The sequence below is a fragment of the Trichosurus vulpecula genome, chromosome 4 (assembly GCF_011100635.1).
Source record: "Trichosurus vulpecula isolate mTriVul1 chromosome 4, mTriVul1.pri, whole genome shotgun sequence".
In the NCBI taxonomy this organism is placed as follows: Eukaryota; Metazoa; Chordata; class Mammalia; order Diprotodontia; family Phalangeridae; genus Trichosurus; species Trichosurus vulpecula.
Genome location: NC_050576.1, coordinates 48,706,229 through 48,729,143, shown reverse-complemented (window position 1 = coordinate 48,729,143; position 22,915 = coordinate 48,706,229).

Below are 22,915 nucleotides of genomic sequence, written 5' to 3'. Positions count from 1 at the left end.
TATCTGACCCCCTTACCATCTGTGGGCTGAGAGCTCCGGAAGCCATGGCTACTGATTCGGTCACCCCCAAAGCCTACTGTTGGCCTGCCAGAGCACGGACTGCACTATCCTTCACTTTCACTCCATGGAAACACACCTTTCCTGCCAATCTTCTAAGTTGTTTTGGTCTGGAAAATTGTTTTACTCCATCCTTTATTTAGTTCTGTCACTCCAGAATTTGTTTTGAGGCATTATTTTAACCTATTTTGGAAAGAAATTTAGGAGAGTTCAGGTGAATTGCTGCCATTACTCCACAATCTTGACTCCACTGGGCAAGGCATTTTTAAAGAATCAGCTCCTTTTTGTGTGCTATTTTCTCCCATTATAATTTAAGTGTCTTGAGGGTATGCCATTATATCTGCTTGTATTTGTATGCACAGTATTTAGCATAGCACGCACATTATAGTAAGAACACAATGAATGCTTGTTGACTTGATCAATGGCAACATGGAGGGAATCAGGATGTTTCAATTCTGCTTCAGACACTGTCAGTATTGACAAGTCACTTAACCTGTGTCAGCCTCAGTTTCCTCATCTATAAAATGAAGGTTGTAGTAATACTTATCTCCTAGGATTATCGTGGGACTGCCAATGGGATAACATGCTGTAAAGCATTTTAGAAATCTTAAAAAAACACTATAATAAGTCGTAGTTGGTGTTCTACATTGGACTAATCTCCTTGAGAGCAGGGACTAGTTTTTGCCTTTCATTGTCTCCCTCATATTTCACAGAGAGCATGGCACATAGTAGGCACTTAGATGCTAGTTGACTGACTAGAAAGAATTATCTAAAATATCCCAGGGCTCTGCACTTGGAATTGTCCTTTTCAATAGTGCTATTGATGACTCAGATGAAGGCAACAAAAGCATGGTGATTAAATCTGCGGTTTACACAAAACTGACAGATGGAGCTAATCTATTGAAGGACGTTAGATTTATGGTTCAAAAATATCTTAATAGGTCAGAAAAATGGGCCAACTCTGAGAGGAGGAAATTAAACAAGGATAAATATAAAGTCCTATAGTTAGATTGAACTAAAAGACATAATTATGAACTCACAGAATTGAAGTATACCTATTTATTGTGGAATAAAAAGATGTGTACCATGTTTCATCATTTTACCTCTAGTGTCATGGTTGGCTATTTCATCCATATGATTTCTTAAGCTTTATTTAATAATGATAATGACAACCACAAACACAATATGGTTAATATCATTTATTAACCATCTACTATGTACCATGCACTGTGCTAAGAACTTTATAAATAAAGAACTCTTGGTGATTTTAATTGACTGCAGCACCAATTTTAACTAAGAAAGGGATGCATTTGTACCCCAAATGAATGCAATGTTAAATTTCATTAATAATTTGTTCATTTGATAAAGAATCATTAAATATCTATTATGTATGACAGAGAGATGCAACTTGCAATAAGACATGGTACTTACCCTCAAGGAGTCGGCAGTAGAGTTGAAGATGTGTAGACATTAATACCATAAAAACTAGAGTAAGATAGTTCCATTTGCAAAGTCCACATACAAATGAATTCACCAAATGTTTATTCAAATCCTGTGAGGTATAGGGTTAGGTACTGAGACTACCAAAATGAAAATATTTTATGGTATTCACCCTTAAAGAGCATAAAGACTATAATCTATTGGAAGGATAAGATAAATATGTAGAGATATACACACAAATACATGTATGTGCACACACAGAGATGATTATAAGTCAATCAATCAAAAATATTTTTAAATACCTAAAAAAATTCTAAGAACAGTGCTAGGTACTGGGAATATAAATACATGGAATAAAACCACCTCTACCCACAAGGAGTTTTTATTCAAATGAGGAGGGCAGTAGTATATACTGGTTTGTACTCAATGTAATTCTGTTGATTTCTATATACTTTAAGTGGAATATGTGTCTTATTCAGAAATTCACTTGACCCATTAACACATTTCTCTATGTATAATATATACAGAACAAGAGAAAACAAATATAGATTAGTTAAATATAAGATAATTCAGAAGAGAGGGTACTATCAATTGACAGGGAGAAGGGGAGAGTCAGGAATAGGCAGATGTGATCAAGAAAGGTTTCATTTAAAAATGGAGATTTTCTTTTTTTTCTTTTTAGTTTACAACACATGGTCCTACATAATTTTGAGTTCCAGATTTTCTCCCCTCCTTCCACCCTCCTTCCCCACGACAGCATGGAATCTCATATAACTACCATGCATAACTTTGCATTGAATTAATTTATACACTAGTCAAGTTGTGGAGAAGAATTATGACCAATGGAATGAATCATGAGAAAGAAGAAACAGAACCCCCCCCCCAAAAAAAAAAACAACAACCCAAAAACAAAAACAAAAGAGAAGAAAAAAAGGGGGGAAAAAGGTGAGCATGAAGTGTGCCTCATTCGTTCTTCATAGTTCTTTCTCTGTATGTAGATAGCATTCTCCATCGTGAGTCCTTTGGAGTTGTCTTTGTACCTTGTGTTGCTGAGAAGAGCGAAGTCTGTCAGGGTTGGTCCTCACAGAATCCATATATCTGTGGTTGTGTATAATGTTCTCCTGACTCTGCTCCGCTCACTCAGCAGTATGTTGTGTAGGTTTTTCCAGGTTGTTATGAAGTCCATATCATCCCCATTTCTTATGGCAGATGGAAATTTTCATTATGTCTTGAAGAAAGATAGGGAGTTTTTTTATGCAGTGGTGAAGATGGATTTCATTTTAACTATGGAGATAGGCAAGTGAAAAAAAAACATGGAGACAGAAATTGGAGTATCATTTTTGAGGAGCAGAGAAAACATGACTTTGGTCATAGAGTGTGGGGAATGAAGGTGAGCAATGTTCATTGAGGCTGAAAAGATAGGTTGGGGCGAAATTGTAAAGAGCTTTAAAAACTTAGCTAAAAGAGTTTTATTTTATTTTTTCTTAAAAAAATGGAATTTCACAAGTAAAAAAATAAAATGGGCATTTACATACAAAAAACGGAAAAGAAAAAAGGACCATACACAGAGCCAAACATCTCCATTATGAATCGTTCACTTTACTCTTTGAGCATATAATAAATTCACCATCTTATTTCTAATGCTGGCTGGCTGGCACATGTTTCTTACTGATCTTCATTTTGTTCTCTTCTCTGCATTTTGAAATGTTTCAATGACCTTATTTTCTTACTTTTCTCTTTTCTTTTTGGTAAATCCATCAATAACCTCCTCCTTTGCTCCCTAGTTCTACACCAAAATGGAAAGAAATACAAATAAAACATTTTTTATCAGATATGCATGGTGGAGTATAATATACTTCTATTATTGGCCATGCCTGAAATGTATGACTCATTCTGCGTACCGAGTTCATCACCCCATTCTCAAGAGTTCAGTACCATGTTTATCAACTGTTCCTTTAGAAACATGGTTGGTTGTCACATCAATAAGAATTCGGTTTTCTTTAATAATGACAACAATAATGATAGTAATACTTATGAATCAGGCACTGTGATAAGTCCTTTGTAAATATTATCTCATTTTATCCTCACAACAATCCTTGGAAGTAGATTCTATTACACCCATTCTCTAGCTGAAGCTTATATTTTATAGTTGAGGCTATTTGTTTTCTCCTACTCCTCCATGTTTCTTTTGAAACTGTCCATTTCATAATTTCTTATGGCACAATAATATTTCATTACATTCATATACCATAATTTGTTTAGCTATTTCTCAATAAGAAGGCAGTCTTTTGGTTTCCAGTTTTTGGTTATTGTGGAATAGCTGCTATAAATATTTTTGTCACAGGTTGTTTTCCCTCTATGATATCTTTGGACTATAGGCCTATTAATGATTATCTAGGCCAAAAGTTATGGACAGTTTAATGACTACTGGTGTAAGTTCCAATTTGCTTTCCAACATAGCTGGACCAGACCTTCTAAGATTTGTTATTTTCATTTGTTTTCATCTTTTCCAGTTTGATGGATGTGAGAGGAAATATCCAAGTTGCTTTAATTTTCATTTCTATTATTGAGAATTTTTTCATGTAGCCATTGATAGTATGAAATTCTTCTCTTTTAAAATTGCCTAGGGAAAAAAATTATAAAATGTCATCATTCTAGAGAAAACCAACCTTAGAATTCTGATAAGTACAGGGACGAACCACAAGCCTAGAGGAATGAAGATAAAATTCCCCACTCACCTCTTACTGGAGAAGTGATAAACTTAAAACACAGAGAGATATTTAAATATTTGGGCATGGCCAATAGGGAATTTTCTTTGCTGAACTATGAATGTTTAGGATTGTAGTTTTCTTTTTTGTTTTTGTTGTTGATGATGTCATAGAGAGGGGGAGGGTATGGGAAATGTTATAAATGCATGTAAAATAAATTTAATAAATGAAATAAAACAGACTGAGGAGTTTATATTTTGTTTAAATGATAGTTAGAGATCAGATTGAACTAGTCATGCCTATACACTGAGAAGATTTCTGGAATTAGCTAAAAGTACTGATTGGAGGAAATTGATAATGAAGATGAGTAGATATTTAGATGGTCATTATCATTGTACAAGTAATGATGAATTGAGCTGATATCAATTCAGTGGGAATTGTAAAGAAGGAACAGTCTTAAAAGATATTGCAGTTAGAATCAACTGGACTTGGTGACAATCTTCTCCACGTTTAAATAAAGTAAAATTGTATTGACATAAAGTGATTTACCCAAAGCGCAGGTCTGATCATATCATCTCCTCCCCCGAAGCCTCTGTCAATAAACTTGAGTGACTATCACTGCCAAAAATCATGTATAAAATCTTCTATTTGACAAAACCTATCACAACCCACCCCCCACCCCTCAAATCTTTCTGGTATTGTATTTGCTCCACGTACTCTGTGATTCTAGGAAACTGGTCTCCTTGCTGTTCCTTGAACAAGACACTCTCCCAACTCTGGGCATTTTCAGTGGCTCTCCCCCATTACCAGAAAGTTTTCTTTTCTCATGTTTGCCTCTCGGCTTCCTTCAGATCTCATTTAGAATCCCAAGTTCTCCAACCTGCCTAACATTAAAGGGTTATCATGAAGATAAAATGAAATAACACTGATGATGTGCTTAGCACAGTGCCTTGCACACAGTAGGCACTTAATAAATGCTTGTCCTTCTTTCCCTTAATTCCAGAGCCTGACTTCCATGGATTATTTTCAGTTTATCCCATATGCACCTTGTCTGCACGTAGCTGTTCGCCTGTTGTTTTCCCCAATTAGATGGTGAGCTCTTGAGGGCAGAGACTGTTTCTTGAGTTTTTTGGTTTCCCCAAAGCTTAGTGCCTTACACATACTAGGCACTAACAAATGGCAACTGACTGATTGACATCATAGTCATATCCTTATAAGCTTTGCCTATATTCATAATTCTGAAACATTAAATTTTTCTTTATAATTCTTCCTTCTCCTTTTTAGATTCACATAGTTTTCCTGTTCATTATCCTACAAAGCCTTCTCTTACTCCCTTAATTGTAGAGGTGGAACAACTATTCCTGTGAAATACTGAATTATTAGACACATTCCATGGATCAATTAGTTTTCTTGAATGCTTTTCTTTTTCTTTATAAAAATCATTTATAAGGAATGACTTTCTAGGAATGGTATCAAATGAATGTGATATAAAGAGAAAATAAATCAATAAAATAAGATAATATTTTAAGTATGGTTTGGGTATGGGCATCCCATATTTCTCTTCATCTGAGGAACTGGCTACATAGAAGAGTCAGTCCTCTGGGATTGGTGGGTACAGGTATAAGAAAAAGTCTCTTCTTATGCCCTGATCTGACTTGCCTTTATTTTCTTATGCTTTTATTATATTTAATAAAATAAAAAAAACAAAATCTAAAAAATAACATCTTTATTCAACAATATTTCCAACATGTGGCCATCTGGCCTTCACTGAATAATTACTATGAGGAGAAAATCAACTTAAGTCAATTAGTCAATCTAAGTCAGCCCATTCCATAATTGAATATTTTTTTTTCTCTCTATTAAAGCAAACTCAGTTGTAGACATGCTTGTCTTGTGTGGCCAGTGGTATTTTTGAGGTGAAAAATGTCCGGTAGGCAATAGAAAATGGGAGTTTGGGGCTCAGAAAAAAAGGTCCGGGTTAGAGCAAAAGGTTTGAAAACCATTTGCCTAGAGATAATAATGGAAATCATGGAAGGAAAAGATGGGAAAGATATAGCATCCAGGGAAAGAGATTGTCTCCTCCTATATTCCACATTGGTTAGGGCAATTCTTTTAACCACGTAGAAGACGGACAAACAAATTTAACCCACTTAGCAAACTGGTGATAATCCAAAGATGTTGACCAGGATGGGGGAAAGCTTTGGCAACCCCTGCTGAAGGAAGCATCATGTTTAGTTTGAAGAGGGGAGATAGGAATGGTGCATGGAAGCTACAGTCTATATATGAAAGTTACAAGGCAGTATCTTTGAGTTCAACGCAAGGAATATTTTTATGCCAATTAGAGCTTTCAAGCAGTGTGACAGGTAAACAGAAGGTAGATGACCATCTATCAGGGATATTGTCCAAGGGCTACTAGGTTGGAAGGAATGATCTTAGGTCTCCAAGACCCCAGAAGTCCCTTCCAAATCTAAAATTATTTCAGTCAATAAAAATGGTTCAAAATGGAAATCTGGTCAGTGTATGAAGATGTCCATAGCTGCATGTAATATTTTCCTATGGAACTTTTGAGTAGACTTCTAAATGTGCCATTAGAGAAATTAATTAATGACTGAATAGAGGTATCCAAGTTCAGATCTGATTTCTAGTCCCATTCCTCTCTGAAATATGAAGTACCTCCTCTAATAATGACAATACTATACCTTGATTTCTATTATATCCATGAAATTCTAGAAACATCTCCCTCACCCCCCTACCATATATTTAGCCTAAATGATAGCAGTAAAAAGCCAGTATCACAAACTCCAGATCCCTGGGGCAGTCCTCATTTTTTTTGGATCACCTGTAAATGATGAGAGTCTCTTCCATAATGGAACAATTATTTGATTGCCACATTTCAAGGATGACTTATAAGAATGGGTGAATATGACAACAAATAAAAATAAGGCTTAAGATGGAATAATATGCCGAAGGATATGAAAAAGGTCTAAAGATATTACAGGAGGACTATCCACCAGTGAATGGATGGCTTTTCCTTTTATTTTATTTTTTTAATTTCACAGAGACAGGAAAGCAGATGGACACACGAGATACAAAGCTCATACTAGAAGAGTTATTGTTTGTTACAGTAGGGTGAGGTTGTTCCTATAGCCACTTCAGCCATCAGTTTCCTCTCAACATTCATGTTGAATAGCTGTGTTTGATGTCCCAGATGCTGAACTCTTTTCTCTTGCCTTTTACCCTTTTTCTTGAAAGAAAGATGCACTTTCAACTCTGAAATGATAGCGCAGCCTCAGGGGTCATTGAAGGGATTGATTTTAGCCATCTTTTTTATAAACTAACAAAATAAAAGCTTTCAGATTTTTTTTGCTTTATTTCAGAGAAAGAATGACAGAAACAACAACATAGCTCATGCTTCTCAGTTGGAAATATTAGTATCCTGTATGTGTAAGGTATGGGGGGCAGAGGTCAGAAATTGGGGGAATGTATGTCTATATAATATCAATATTTAGTCTGTGTTTGAGGGCTGTGGCCACTTTGAATAAAAGAAAGATTGAAGTAGAAAGTTATTTCTTTGTGTGACATAGTCTGTTCCACTGTTAATTTTGGTACAGTTTGTCAAGCAGTTACAGGAAGAAATCTCTAAGGGAAAAGAAGAAATCTTTAAGTATAACAGGGAGTTTCTATAAGCTGACACATGCCTAGCTATAGGATGGGTAACCAAAAGCTTAGACATTGCTTCATATTGTTTTGCCTAATGAAAATTGTTGCATTCTAATAGAATCTCTCTTTTTCATTTTTTGCCTTTTTTTCCCCCAAGTTCTTAAGATGGCCACCGAAAATTTGCTTTGGAAAAAGCAAGCCATTCATATAAAATGTGAAAATTCCTCAACATTTTTCAGGAAAGTGGAAGAATATAATTATATTGCATGGGCTTGGGAAAAAGTCCACTCATTCTATTTTTCCTATTCTTTTAGTCTTATCTGCAATGTTGAATAGTTATTTCAGTATAAATGCAAGTTTATGATATTGTTGATATAATCTACATACATATAATTTGAATAATTAAAGCTTTACAGTTGCATATAATTATGATATGAATTCATAATTATATTAATTATAATAAAGACTGAATTTGCTTTGAAAGAGGGAAAGGTTAAATTCTCTTAGGTCCCAGTGTATCCACAGAAGACCATTTGATGCCATCTATGATCTGGTAACTTCCCCTTAGTTAAGTGTGGCCCATTTCTAAAGTACTATATTTCATCTTTTTGAAATAGACTTCTTTTGAAAATTATAATTTGCCTTTAGTGAAGAATCATATTGGGAAATCAATGAGAAATTCCAAGGCAATCAATATATCACAATGGAAAGAGACATGGCTATTTGTTTACCATCAAGTATAGGTCTTAAATGGAGCTGGCTCTAGGTGGATGTAAACTTTTATTGAATCTGAGAATGGGAATGAATGTTTCATAGAGCCCTTTGAGATTACTGGTCCAGTCGTCAAGACTGTGTTCCACTGGGACTATCAGCATCGCGACCTCTTGCTTTATGTTTCTTGGTGTCTTCAACCCCCATGCACATAGGATCAACTACAGTGTTTTGTCTAGTAATTAGGAGTGTACTTTTCCATTTACTTGTTTGTTGTGCTTCCCCAGTAGTATGTAAGATCTTTGAGGGCTGGGTCTGGTTTTCATTTTGTCTTTTATCTCCTGCTGTTTAGCCCAATACTTTGGTGGTTAATGAAGCCTTATTTTCAGATGTGGCCAATGTGAGGCTCTGCTTTGGTTTACTATGCTCACAGGTTACAAGGAATTTTTTTGGAAAGAATGTATTGGAGGAGAAAGGGACTTTTTTTTTTTGAAAGAAATCAAGAAAGCATTAAAAATGCACTAAGAAGATCAGAAGAGAATTTGAAACGAAATATAGACAGCTTTGGAATTATGTGCTGAGTTTTAGTACATACTTTAAAAAATAAGCTTTACATAATGGACATTTGTGGTTCAATATATGAATTTTCTTTGTACATATTTTTCAAGCTCAAATAAGAAAAAAATTAAATAAATGTTGTTAGATTCAGATTCAACTAGATCACTCTATAGTTATCTAGTATTTGTGGGTCAATAAATATTTAAGATGGTGATGAGTAGGAGGTCTACCCTACTGATTGCTAGAGAAGGGGAAAGGGACTATGGGGTTTGATCTCAGAGGCTCATACTTTATCTCTCCTCTCTTCTTAGAACTGAAGAAGTGAATTATTGCATATAATGTTCTCTTGGTTCTGCTCATTTCACTCTTCATTATTTCATGCAAGTTTTTCAGTGTTTTTCTAAGATCGTTGAGCTCATCATTTCTTATAGCATTATATACAGTAACACTAATATTGTTTTATGAATGACTGAGTTAATAAGTCATTTTGACTATTGTAAGTACCTGCATTAGCCATAAAGGATATATGAAGAAAGATGCTATCTGCATCCAAAGAAAGAAGTGATCAATAGATGTAGATAATAATTATATATGTGCATATGTGTGTATATGCATATATGTATATATACACACATATACATACATATGTATTTGTGTCTTATGGTAGCCATCTCTTGGGCAGGGGGAGGGAAGAAAAAAAGAAAAAAAAAGTTTACATGATAACTACATTATATATTTAAAAGGAATAGCAAGTTATACATAATAGATTTGCAGTTTCACATGAAATCATCTTTTGTTATTAAACTATATTATAGAAATGTTTGTTGAGTATGCTGGATGAGTATGACTTTTCTTTGAAAGCAAAATTCCTTTTCATTTAGGTCACTCTTCTACTCAAGTAACTCCCTTTGCTCCCTATTACCTCTAGAATATCATATGGTTTACTCTATTTGTCAATTGAAGACCTTCAGAGTCAAGTAAAGGCTGCCTTTTCTAGTTTAATGCTTACTTCACAAAACGTTCATTTTGACCAAATTGGCCTTCTTGTTGTTCCCTGAACATGGCATGCTATCTCTGAACTCCATCTTTTCACTAGGCTGTCACACACACCTGAAGTATACTTATACACTCATTTTCTTTGCATCTGATAAATTGAAGTGTTCTTTATGTCTCAGTTTTATTGCTACTATCTAGCTGGAGCTTTTATTTACCATCCCTAATTACTAGTGCCTTTCTTTCCCTCATTTTAGTTGCTTTTTATGTTTTTACTTCTCTGTATATATTCTTTTTTATCCCTGAATAAAATTTAAGGATCTTGAGGGCAAGACCATTTTTTATTTTTTTAATCTCTGACTCAGAGAACTGCTCCTGGTACAGAGTATCTACTTAGTAAGTGCTTCTTGAATGAATGAAGCAGAATAAAACCAATAAAAATATTTCCTTTGTCCCATACTTGGTGACCCAAAGATGGATTAAATCTGGACAACTCCCGAGAATTACTCTCTTGAGTTTTTAGCACAGTGTCTAGCACATAGTAGGCACTTAATAAAGATCAAAGAAAACCAATAAAATTATTTTTGTACATTATAATATGTGAGTTGAAATTGAGGTTCTGCATATGGGGGTAGAAAGCTTCTGTGGGGCATTGAAGTGTTTTAAATTACGATGGTGAAATAATTAAAATCAGCAAGTGTTTATTAAACATCTACTATGTGCATAGTTCTTGTGGTATAATTGCATTCTCTTCAAGCTCCATCTCCCTCCACCCTCCAAACTTACACAACAAGCTGGGTTTGGGCATATTCAAACATTTATCGAGTACTTACTATATTCTAAGCATTTGTGCTAAGTACTGGCAGAATGAATACAAGGAAAAAGAAGGACAGTCACTGCCTTCACCAGGCTTGTATTCCAATAATGAGTTGCAAAGTAAAGGATGGGGAGAGAGAAGAGAAGTTATCTATTTGTGGGGCCTGCTAAAGAAGTTTAGAGAGAGACAGGAAGAGATACAGGAGAAGAGGGAAGGAGAGATCATGGATCCGGCCTGGGAACTTGCTTAAAATGGAGGTTCTAGGAGGGACTTAATAATCCTAGGATAGAACTGCAGAGGTGGTAGTATCTTTCAAGGCAAGACGTCTGCTGGATCATGGAGGAGAAGTCCAGAGAGTCAGGAGCAGATCCAGAAAAGGAAGAAAGGAATGGTGTATAGCATTTGGTATAGGATACAGATGTAGCCTGACTTGATCTGTAAGGGGATAAACAAGTTTCTAGGGATAAGAAACTACAAAAAGAAAAATTCTGGTTTTCCAGGAGCCATTCCAAGTTAAAGGGTTTTGAGATCCTTATATTTTAGATCTACTACTATTGCTATTACTACTACTAATAAAGACGTAGACTGAAGAAGTAGCAGGAGCAACAGCAGCAGCAGCAGGAGCAGCAGCAGCAGCAGCAGAAGAAGAAGATAATGATGATGATGATGACGATGAAGTGGAAGAAGAAGGAGGAGGAGGAGGGGAGAGGGAGAGGGAGGAGAAGTAGAGAAAGAAGAGGAAAAAGAGGAGGAGAGGCAATAGAGGATTGATAGGCTACTATGATAATTGTGGTTAAGAATTAAAAAAAGAAAAATTTTTAAAATAAATATTCAGGATTGGAGATAAACCATCATCCTGCCTCCTGCCTAAACCCTGCTGGTCTTTTCTCTATACTCTCCTGATTATCTCATTTTCCATATTGTCTCCTGCAGCATGTAACTGCTTTCATTTAAACCATGGATGAAGCTTTAAAAAAACAACAGATTTGCTTCCAGGTTTTTAAAAATCCTTCTTACCTATTTTCTTTTTTTTCTTTCTTTCTTTTTTTTCTACCCCATGGCCAAACATTTCAAAGCTCTTGTTGGTAGGTAAATAATGATGAAAGGTAGCAGGCAAACGACCTCTTGTATGTTTCTGGAGAAGTAATTAGTTAGTTGGATTCCCAAAAGACATGGGTGATATATTATAGCTTGTAGGTGGAGGTTTCAAATGGCAGATAGTCCACCACCCACACAGTTCTAATCAACTTACCTATTTTTATGCACAAGTGAGGAACTAGAATGAGTTGAGATGAAATGTGTTTATAAACAATCCATGTGTGCTTTCTTGGGCAAACAGGGAGAAGCAAAGAATGTTCATTACTTACTGGATGTCACACTGATAACTGATAGGAGAGATAGACAGGTACCCAGAAAGTTCTCTGATGTCCTCTTATGTCAATGAAGAATTGCTGATGGATGTCATTTTATGATTTGCGATTAGCAAACAAAGCAGAACGATGGCAGTATAAATGAGGGACACTCATTTTTCACCTTCCCTTTGGGGTAGCCAAGCTCATTATTATCACTCAAGAAATTTACTACCCTTGAATAACTGAGGCAGGGAACCAACATCTCTTCAAAGCAGAATTTGAAGCCCAATATTGGCTTCAGTCATTTTCATGTGGCGATTCTTTTCCTAGTCGTCATATCTAACAACTTTTAACTATCCTCCCCAAAGCACATTGGCTATTTTGACAATATGCTTAGTTGGTGATCTAGCAATTAATATGAGGAAGTGAAATCTGAATACTTATTGCTAATTCTGTCCCTGTTTTGCTTTGGGATGAATGAGTGAAATTACTTTGATTTATTAAAAGTCTCCGTAACCTGGAAAAAATAATAATAAAAAAAAAAACACTTCAAGAAAGTGCTTTGGAAATGCCTGACCAAGGGATTTGAGAATAGTACCTGTAAGCATAAAGGCCAGAAGGCCTAGTGGATGGAAGCCTTGGAATCAGAAAGAGCTGAGTTCCACTTCTACCTTGGACACATACATGCTATGTGACAACTTAATCTAAAACAATAAGCGATAGACAAGTTATTGATGTGTATTTGTGGAAGGAGTTTAAAGATTGATAAAACCACAGGTTTAGATTAAAATGAATCTATATTAAGCTTATTCTATGTCAGCTTTTGTAATGTGCTAATAATTTTGTACTATCAACTTTCAATTACATTTCTAGAATCAAGCAAATCTTTTATTTTTGCCTTTTTTTTATTTAATATATTCAGTTTTCAGCACTGATTTTCACAAGAGTTTGAATTACAAATTTTCTCTCCATTTCTACCCCCCACTCCAAGATGGCATATATTCTGGTTGCCCCATTCCCCAGTCAGCCCTCCCTTCTGTCACCCCACTCCCCTCCCATCCCCTTTTCCCTTTCCCTCTTGTAGGGCAAGATAAATTTCTACGCCCCGTTGCCTGTGTATCTTATTTTCTAGTTGCATGCAAAAACTTTTTTTTGTTTTGTTTTTGAACATATGTTTTTAATATTTTGAGTTCCAAATTCTCTCCCGTCTTCCCTTCCCACCCACCCTCCCCAAGAAGTCAAGCAACCCAACACAGGCCACATGTGTATCACTATGTATAACCCTTCCACAATACTCATGCCATGAAAGACTCACCACACTTTGCTCCTTCCTAACCCATTCCCCTCTATTGAATTTTCTCCCTTGACCCTGTCCCCCTTCGAAAGTGTTTGTTTTTGACTACCTCCACCCCCATCTGCCCTCCATTCTATCATCCCCCTCCTTTTTTTATCTTCTTCTTCCTCCTTTTTTCCTGTGGGGCAAGTTACCCAATTGAGTATGCATGGTATTCCCTCCTCAGGCCAAATCTGATGAGAGCAAGATTCACTCATTCCCCCTCAGCTGACCTCTCTTCCCCTCCTACAGAACTGCCCCCTCTTGCCACCCCCATGCGAGATAAGCTACCCCATTCCATCTCTCCCTATCTCCCTCTGCCAATACACTCCTCTCTCATCCTTCAACCTGATTCTATTTCCCCTAGATTATCTTCCCTTCATCCTCAACTCACCCTGTGCCCGCTCTCTCTCTCTCTCTCTCTCTCTCTCTCTCTCTCTCTCTCTCTCACTCTCTCTCTCTCTATACACATACATATATACATACATACACACTCACATATCTATATCTATATCTATATCTATATCTATATATATGCATATTCCCTTCAGCTACCCTAATACTGAGGTCTCACGAATCATACATATCATCTTTCCATGTAGGAATGTAAACAAAACAGTTCAACTGTAGTAAGTCCCTTGCAATTTCTTTTTCTTGTTCTTTCTCTTGATTACCTTTTCATGCTTCTCTTGATTCTTGTGTTTGAAAGTCAAATTTTCTATTCAGCTCTGGTCTTTTCACTGAGAAAGCTCGAAAGTCTTCTATTTTATTGAAAATCCATATTTTGCCTTGGAGCATGATAGTCAGTTTTGCTGGGTAGGTGATTCTTGGTTTTAATCCTAGCTCCATTGACCTCTGGAATATCGTATTCTAAGCCCTTCTGTCTCTTAATGTAGAAGCTGCTAGATCTTGGGTTATTCTGATTATGTTTCCACAGTACTCAAATTGTTTCTTTCTGGCTGCTTGCAGTATTTTCTCCTTGATCTGGGAGCTCTGGAATTCAGTGACAATATTCCTAGGAGATTTCTTTTTGGGATCTATTTGAGGAGGCGATCGGTGGATTCTTTCAATTTCTATTTTTCCCTGTGGCTCTAGAATATCAGGGCAGTTCTCCTTGATAATTTCTTGAAAGATGATATCTAGGCTCTTTTTTTGATCATGGCTTTCAGGTAGTCCAATAATTTTTAAATTCTCTCTCCTGGATCTATTTTCCAGGTCAGTGATTTTTCCAAGGAGATATTTCACATTGTCTTCCATTTTTTCATTCCTTTGCTTCTGTTTTATAATATCTTGATTTCTGACAAAGTCACTAGCTTCCACTTGCTCCAATGTAATTTTGAAGGTAGTATTTTCTTCAGTGATCTTTTGGACCTCCTTTTCCATTTGGCTAATTCTGCCTTTCAAGGCATTCTTCTCCTCATTGGCTTTTTGGACCTCTTTTGCCATTTGAGTTAGTCTATTTTTTAAGGTGTTGTTTTCTTCAGTGTATTTTTCAGCATTTTTTGGGTCTCCTTTAGCAAGTCATTGACTTGTTTTTCATGGTTTTCTTGCATCCTTCTCATTTCTCTTCCCAATTTTTCCTCTACTTCTCTAACTTGCTTTTCCAAGTCCTTCTTGCGCTCTTCCATGGCCTGAGACCAGTTCATGTTTTTCTTGGAGGCTTTTGTTGTGGGATCTTTGACCTTGTTGACTTCTTCTGACTGTATGTTTTGGTCTTCTTTGTCACCAAAGCAAGATTCCAAGTCTGGGACTGAATCTGGGTGCGTTTTCGCTGCCTGGCCATATTCCCAACCAATAACTTGACCCTTGAGTTTTTCAGTGGGGTATGACTGCTTGTAGACTAAAGAGCTCTATGTTCCAAGCTTGGGGGGATGTGCCAGCTCTGTCACACCAGCACTCCTCCTTCCCCAAGATCCCCCAACCCAGACTGGACTTAGATCTTCAGCAGGCTGTGCACTCCTGCTCTGATCCGCCACTTAATTCCTCCCACCAGGTGCGCCTGGGGCCAGAGGACACTGCAGCTGTATTTCTGTGGCCGCCCCACTTCTGCTGCACCCCAGGGTGGTAGCTGAACCGCGAACTCCTTCCACTCCCACAGCTTTTCCCACTAACTTTTTCTGTTGTCTTTGGTGTTTGTGGGTTGAGAAGTCTGGTAACTGCTACAGCTCACTGATTCAGGGCACTAGGGCATGCTATGCATGGCTGCTGGTCTGGTTGGTCTGCGCTGCCCGCACTGGACTCTGCTCTGCTCTGCTCCACTCCCAGCTCCGTAGGGGATAGACCTTACCCAGAGACCATCCAGGCTGTCCTGGGCTGGAGCCCTGCTTCCCTCTGCTATTTTGTGGTTTCTGCAGGTCTAGAATTGGTTCAGAGCTGTTTTTTATAGGTTTTTGGAGGGACTTGGCAGGGCGCTCACGCTAGTCCCTGCTTTTCAGCCGCCATCTTGGCTCCACCCCCAAATCAAGCAAATCTTAAAATATTGTAAATTTGAAGTCAACAGAATGACTTTTATTTTTATATATGTCATTTTATATTTTTTATCATCTGTATTTCCCTATATTCATGCTTTGAGAGCCTCTAACCTGTAATTTATTAGAAGGATAAGATATAGATAGATAGATAGATAGATAGATAGATAGATAGATGAAAGACAGATGGTAGTTCTAAGTTAATCAATCAATTAAAAAGCATTTTAGAGGGTGGAGCCAAGATGGCCACGTGAAAATAACATCTTACTGGAGCTCTCTCACAATTTCTGTCAGATACCTCTAAAACAGAGAATCAGAGCAGATTTGAGAGAGTTAGAAGCCACTAGTAGACTGAATGGGACAAATTTCCAAGCCAAGAGAGTCCAAAAGGTCGACAAGAGGGATCTGTAGGGTGGGGTATACAGAGTTGCACCAGACAGCACCAAAGTGGAAACCAACCAGCCTTCCAGGCTGGGAGAAAGCTGGCCCCCCAAAACTGGCGGAGATCCTTAGGCCTCCCAACACAGGATGAGAGTCTGTTGAAGTGATGGGAGGCAGCAGCACAGCACCTGTGACCAGGAGACCTCCACTCCTGAGGCTTGCAGCCCAAGGGTTTGAAACATTGAACTTCCAGGAGACATAATGACCAGGTAACTGGCTCCACCACTCCCTCCCTCACTGACCCAGAGAATTCCTCAGGGAAAAATGCTGGAAAAGAGGAGACCCAAGTGGGACTTCAGTAGCCAAACAGTGGGAATTCCTGAGTCCCAGAAAGGTGGAACCAGAAAGGGTCAACACCAGGAACCCAGTGATGCCTTTACACAGCCAGGGGAAGTGGCAGACACCAGCACAGATGCCAGTTGAGACCACTGGTGCTTGAGAGCACCCCTAGGGAAGAGCAGCCAGAAGACCCCTCCCCCACACCTCAGGAAAATGAAGGCCATAATACACAAAGCCAGTAACTAGGCTCACAATTCCCAGAACAAGAAACCTGGGACAGAGATCCCTGAGCTCCAAAAGCAGATATCCACTGTAAATCCAGGAAAAAAAAGCTAACCAACCCAAGGAAGAACATGAAAAAACCAAGGACCATTGATTCTTTTTACGGGGTCAGGGAAGATCAAAATACTAATTCGGAAGAAGACAGCATTGACACTATACCCACATCTGATGCATCAAAGGGGAATGCGAACTGGTCTCAAACCCCAAAAGCATTCCTGGAAGAGCTAAAGGAGAACTTTAAAAACCAAATTAGAGAGGTAAAAGAAAAAAATGGAAAAAAAAAACCACAGATGAGATCAAATGTTTAAAAAGTAAAATTGGCAAAATGGCTAAGGAGTTTCAGAATCTAAATAGAGAAAATGACACCCTGACAGGTAAAATCAACCAACTGGAAAAGGAGACTCAAAAGCAAAATGAAGACAGCAACTCATTAAAAATTAGAATTGAGCAAGTAGAAGCTAGTGACTCTATGAGGCATCAAGAAGTGGTCAAACAAAAATGTAAAGAATGAAAAAATAGAAGAAAATGTGAAATATCTGATTGGAAAAACAACCGACCTGGAAAATAGATCCAGGAGAGACAATTTAAGAATTATTGGTCTACTGGAAAGCCACAATGAAAAAAGTGCCTGGACAGTATCTTCGAAGAAATTATCAAAGATAACTGCCCAGAGGTCCTAGAACCAGAGGGGAAATTAGTCATTGAAAGAATCCACCGATCACCCCCTGAAAGAGATACCAAATTGAAAAATCCAAGAAATATTATAGACAAATTTCAGAATTACAAAGTCAAGGAGAAAATACTGCAAGCAACCAAGAAGAAACGATTTAAATATTGTGTAACTACAGTCAGGATCATGCGTGATCTCTCAGCTTCTACATTAAATGACAGGAGAAATTGGAATACAATATTCTGAAGGGCAAAGGATCTGGGACTACAACCAAGGATCAACTACCCAGCAAAATTGAGCATAATTTTTCAGGCAAGGAGATGAACATTCAATGAAATAAGGGAATTCCAGACCTTCCTGATGAAAAGGCCAGAACTCAATGGAAAATTTGATCTTCAAATACAAAACCAAAAAGAGACATAAAAAGGTAAACAGGGGGAAAAAACCCACAAACCTTGTTAATCAATAAGGGCAAATTGTTTACATCTTTATATGGGATTATATTATTTTATATATGTCAATCTTGAGAATAGTACAGTTATTATGACAATTGAAATGGATACACATAGACTGTGGGTGTCAGTATAAAGTAACTGATGTAATGATAAAAACATAATTACGACATGTAAAGGGAGGTTCTGAGAGAAGAGGTAAGGAGGCAGTAGAAAAGAATAAATTACATCAAATGAAGAGGAACAAAACACAATATAGTAGAGGGAAAGATGGGAGGGAGAAAAGTAGTATGTGAGCTTTAATCTCATTGGATTTGGTTCAAGAACAGAATAAAATACTCTGAAAAGTATAGAAATCAAGCCTGTCCTACAGGCAGTAGAAATGGAAAGGGGAAAGAAAAGGGGGAGGGGTCAGAAAGGAGGGAAGAAGTAGAAAGGGGAAAAGGATAAGATAAGGGAGGGAAATCAAGAGGGAGGGTAAGTTGGGGAAGGTGGTGGTCAAAAGCAAAACTCTTTTGAGGAGCAGAAGTGGGGAGGGAGAAATAAAAGCATAAACAAGGGGGCAGGAACAGAACGGAGAAAAAGACACAGCTTGTAATCATAACTGTGAATGTGAAGGGGATGAACTCTCCCATAAAACAGAGGCGGATAGCAGAATGGATTAAAAACCATAATCCTACAATATGTTGTTTACAAGAAACACATTTGAAAAAAGGGGGTACACACAGCATAAAAGTAAAAGGATGGAGTAGAATATATTATGCTTTAGCCAAAGTCATAAAAACAAGAGTAGCAATCCTAATCTCAGACAAAGCAAAAGCAAAAACAGATCTAACTAAAAGAGATAAGGAAGGACACTATATCCTGCTAAAAAGTACCATAGACAGTGAAGCAATATCATTATTTACTATGTATGCACCAAGTGGTATAGCAGGCAAATTCTTAGAGGAGAAGTTAAGGGAGTTTCAGGAAGAAACAGACAGCAAAACCATACTAGTGGGGGACCTCAACCTCCCCCTCTCTGAACTCAATAAATTTAACCTCAAAATAAACAGGAAAGAAGTTAAGGAGGTGAATAGAATTCTGGAAAAGGTAGATATGACAGACCTCTGGAGAAAACTGAATAGAGATAAAAGGGAATATACTTTTTTCTCAGTGGTACATGGCACATACTCAAAAATTTACCATGTACTAGGGCATAAAAACCTCACAATCCAGTGCAGAAAGGCTGAAATAGTCAATGTATCCTTCTCAGATCATGATGCAATAAAAATTATTTGTAATAAAGGATCATGAAAAGATAATCTAAAAATTAATTGGAAACTAAATAATCTAATCCTAAAGAATGAGTGGGCTTAAGAACAAATCATAGAAACAATTAATAACTTCATTCAAGAGAATGACAGTAATGAGTCAACATACCAAAAATTATGGGATGCAGCAAAAGTAGTTCTTAGTTTATATTTCTAAATGCTTACATGAATAAGATAGATAAAAAGGAAAGCAATGAAATGGGCATGCAACTGAAAAAAAAAACTAGAAAAAAGAACAAATTGAAAATCCCCAATTGGATACCAAATTAGAAATACTGCAAATCAGAGGAGAGATTAATAAAATTGAAGTCAAGAAAAGTATTGAACTAATAAATAAAACTAAGAGCTGGTTTTATGAAAAAAACAATAAAATTGATAAACCCTTGGTCAATTTGATTAAAAAAAAGAAGAAAACCAATTTACCAGTATCAAAAATGAAAGGGGTGAATTTACCTCCAAATGAAGAGGAAACTAAAATAATAATTAGGAATTATTTTGCCCAATTGTATACCCATAAATTTGGTAACCTCAGGGAAATGGATGAATATTTACAAAAATACAAATTGCCCAGGTTAACAGAAGAGGAAATAAATTACATAAAGAACCCCATCTTAGAAAAAGAAATTGAGCAAGCCATCAATGAACTCCCTAGGAAAGAAATCTCCAGGGCCAGCTGGTTTTACATGTGAATTCTATCAAACATTTAAAGAACAATTAATTTCCATGCTTTATAGACTATTTGGGAAAATAGGTGAAGAAAGAGTCTTACCAAATTCTTTTTATGACACAAATATGGTACTAATACCTCAACCAGGAAGAGTCAAAACAGAGAAAGAAAATTATAGTCCAATTTCCCTAATGAATATTGATGCAAAAATTTTAAATAAAATATTATCAAAAAGATTGCATCAGCTTATCATGCGAATACTACACTACGACAAGGTAGGATTTATTCCAGGAATGCAAGGCTGGTTCAATATTGGGAAAACTATCTGCATAATTGACCATATCAACAACAAAACTAGCAGAAACCATATGATCATCTCAATAGATGCAGAAAAAGCTTTTGACAAAATACAACACCTATTCCTATTAAAAACACTAGAAAGCATAGGAATAAATGGAGTCTTCCTTAAAATTATAAATAGCATCTACCTAAAACCATCAGCAAGCATTACATGGGGATAAGCTAGTTGCATTCCCAGTAAGATCAGGGGTGAAACAAGGATATCCATTATCACCCCTATTCAAGTTGGTATTAGAAATGTTAGCTTTAGCAATAAGAGATGAAAAAGAAATTGAAGGAATTAGAATAGGCAAAGAAGAAACTAAATTATCACTTTTTGCAGATGATATGATGATTTACTTAGAGAATCCTAGAGATTCAAATAAAAAACTACTTGAATTAATAAACAACTTTAGCAAAGTTGCAAGATATAAAATAAACCCATATAAATCCTCAGCATTCCTGTGTATTACTAAAAAAGCCCAAAGGCAAGAGATAGAAAGAGAAATTCCATTTAAAGTTACTGTAGACACTATAAAATATTTGGGAGTCTACTTGCCAAGACAAACTCAGGGCCTATATGAACAAAATTATGAACCACTTCTCACACAAATAAAGTCAGATCTAATTAAATGGAATAACATCAGTTGCTCATGGTTAGGCCAAGCTATTATAATAAAAATGACAATTTTACCTAAATTAATTTACTTATTCAGTACCATACCAATCAAACTGCCAAAAAATTATTTTACAGACCTGGATAAAATAATAATGAAATTCATCTGGAAGAACAAAAGTCCAGAATATCAAGGGAATAGAAGAAAAGAAATGTTAGGGAAGGTGACCTAGTCATACCAGATATCAAAATGTCCTATAAAGCAGCGGTCCTCAAAACCACGTGGTACTGGCTAAGAAACAAGAGTGGTAGATCAGTGGGATAGGTTAGGTACACAAAACACAGAAGTCACTGACTATAGCAATCTACTCTTCGATAAACCCAAAGAATCCAGCTTCTGGGTTAAGAATTCACTGTTTCACAAAAGCTGCTGGGAAAATTGGAAAATAGTATGGCAGAAACTGGGCATAGACTCATATCTTGCACCATATAGCAAAATAAAGTCAAAATGGGTACATGATTTAGTAATAAAGGCTGATACTATAAGCAATTTGGGAGAGAAAGGATTAATTTACTTGTCAGATTTATGGGAAAGGGAAGAATTCATGACCCAACAAGAGACAGAGAGCATTATCAAATGCAAAATAGATAATTTTGATTATGCTAAACTGAAAAGTTTTTGTATAAACAAAGCCAATGCAACAAAGATTAGGAGGGAAGCAGAAAATTGGGAGAAAATCTTTATAACCAATGTCTCTGATAAAGGCCTCATTTCTAAAATATTCAGGGGACTGAGCCAAATTTACAGGAATAAATGTCATTTCCCAATAGAGAAATGGTCAAAGGATATGAACAGGCAGTTTTCAGAGGAATAAAGTAAAGACATCTATAGGCATATGAAAAAATGCTCTGAATCTCTATTGATTAGAGAAATGCAAATCAAAACAAATCTTAGGTATCACATCTCTCCTGTCAGATTGGCTAACATGACAAAACAGGAAAATGATAAATTCTGGAGAGGATGTGGGAAAATTGGAACATTAATACATTGTTGGTGGAGTTGTGAACAGATCAAGCCATTTTGGAGAGCAATTTGGAACTATGCCCAAAGGACTATAAAAATGTGCATTCCCTTTGACCCAGCAATACCACTCCTAGGGCTGTATCCCAAAGAGATCACACAAGTGGGAAATATTTATAGCTGCTCTTTTTGTGGTGGCAAAGAACTGGAAATCAAGGGGATGCCCATCAATTGGGGAATGGCTGAACAAGTGGTAGTATATGAATGTAATGGAATATTATTGTGCTATAAGAAATGGGGAAGATATGGACTTCATAATAACCTGGAAAGACCTACATAATCTGATGTTGAGTGAGAGGAGCAGAACCAGGAGAACATTGTACACAACCACAGACATATTAATTCTGTGAGGACTAACTTTGATAGACTTGTCTCTTCTCAGCAATACAAGGCTCAAAGACAGCTCTGAAGGACTCATGATGGAAAAAGCTAGCTACATCCAGAGAAAGAACTGAGGAGTCTGATTGCAGATTGAGGCAAAGTATTTGCTCTCTTTTATTTCCTCTTTTTTTTTGGTTTTGTTTCTTCTTTCTCATGATTATTCCATTAGTCATAATTCTTCTTTGCAACTTGACTATTGTGTAGATAAGTTTAATGTGAAGGTTTATGTAGAATCTATATTGGACTGCATGCCATCTTGGGGATGAGAAGGGAGGGGAGGGAAGGGAAGAAAATTTG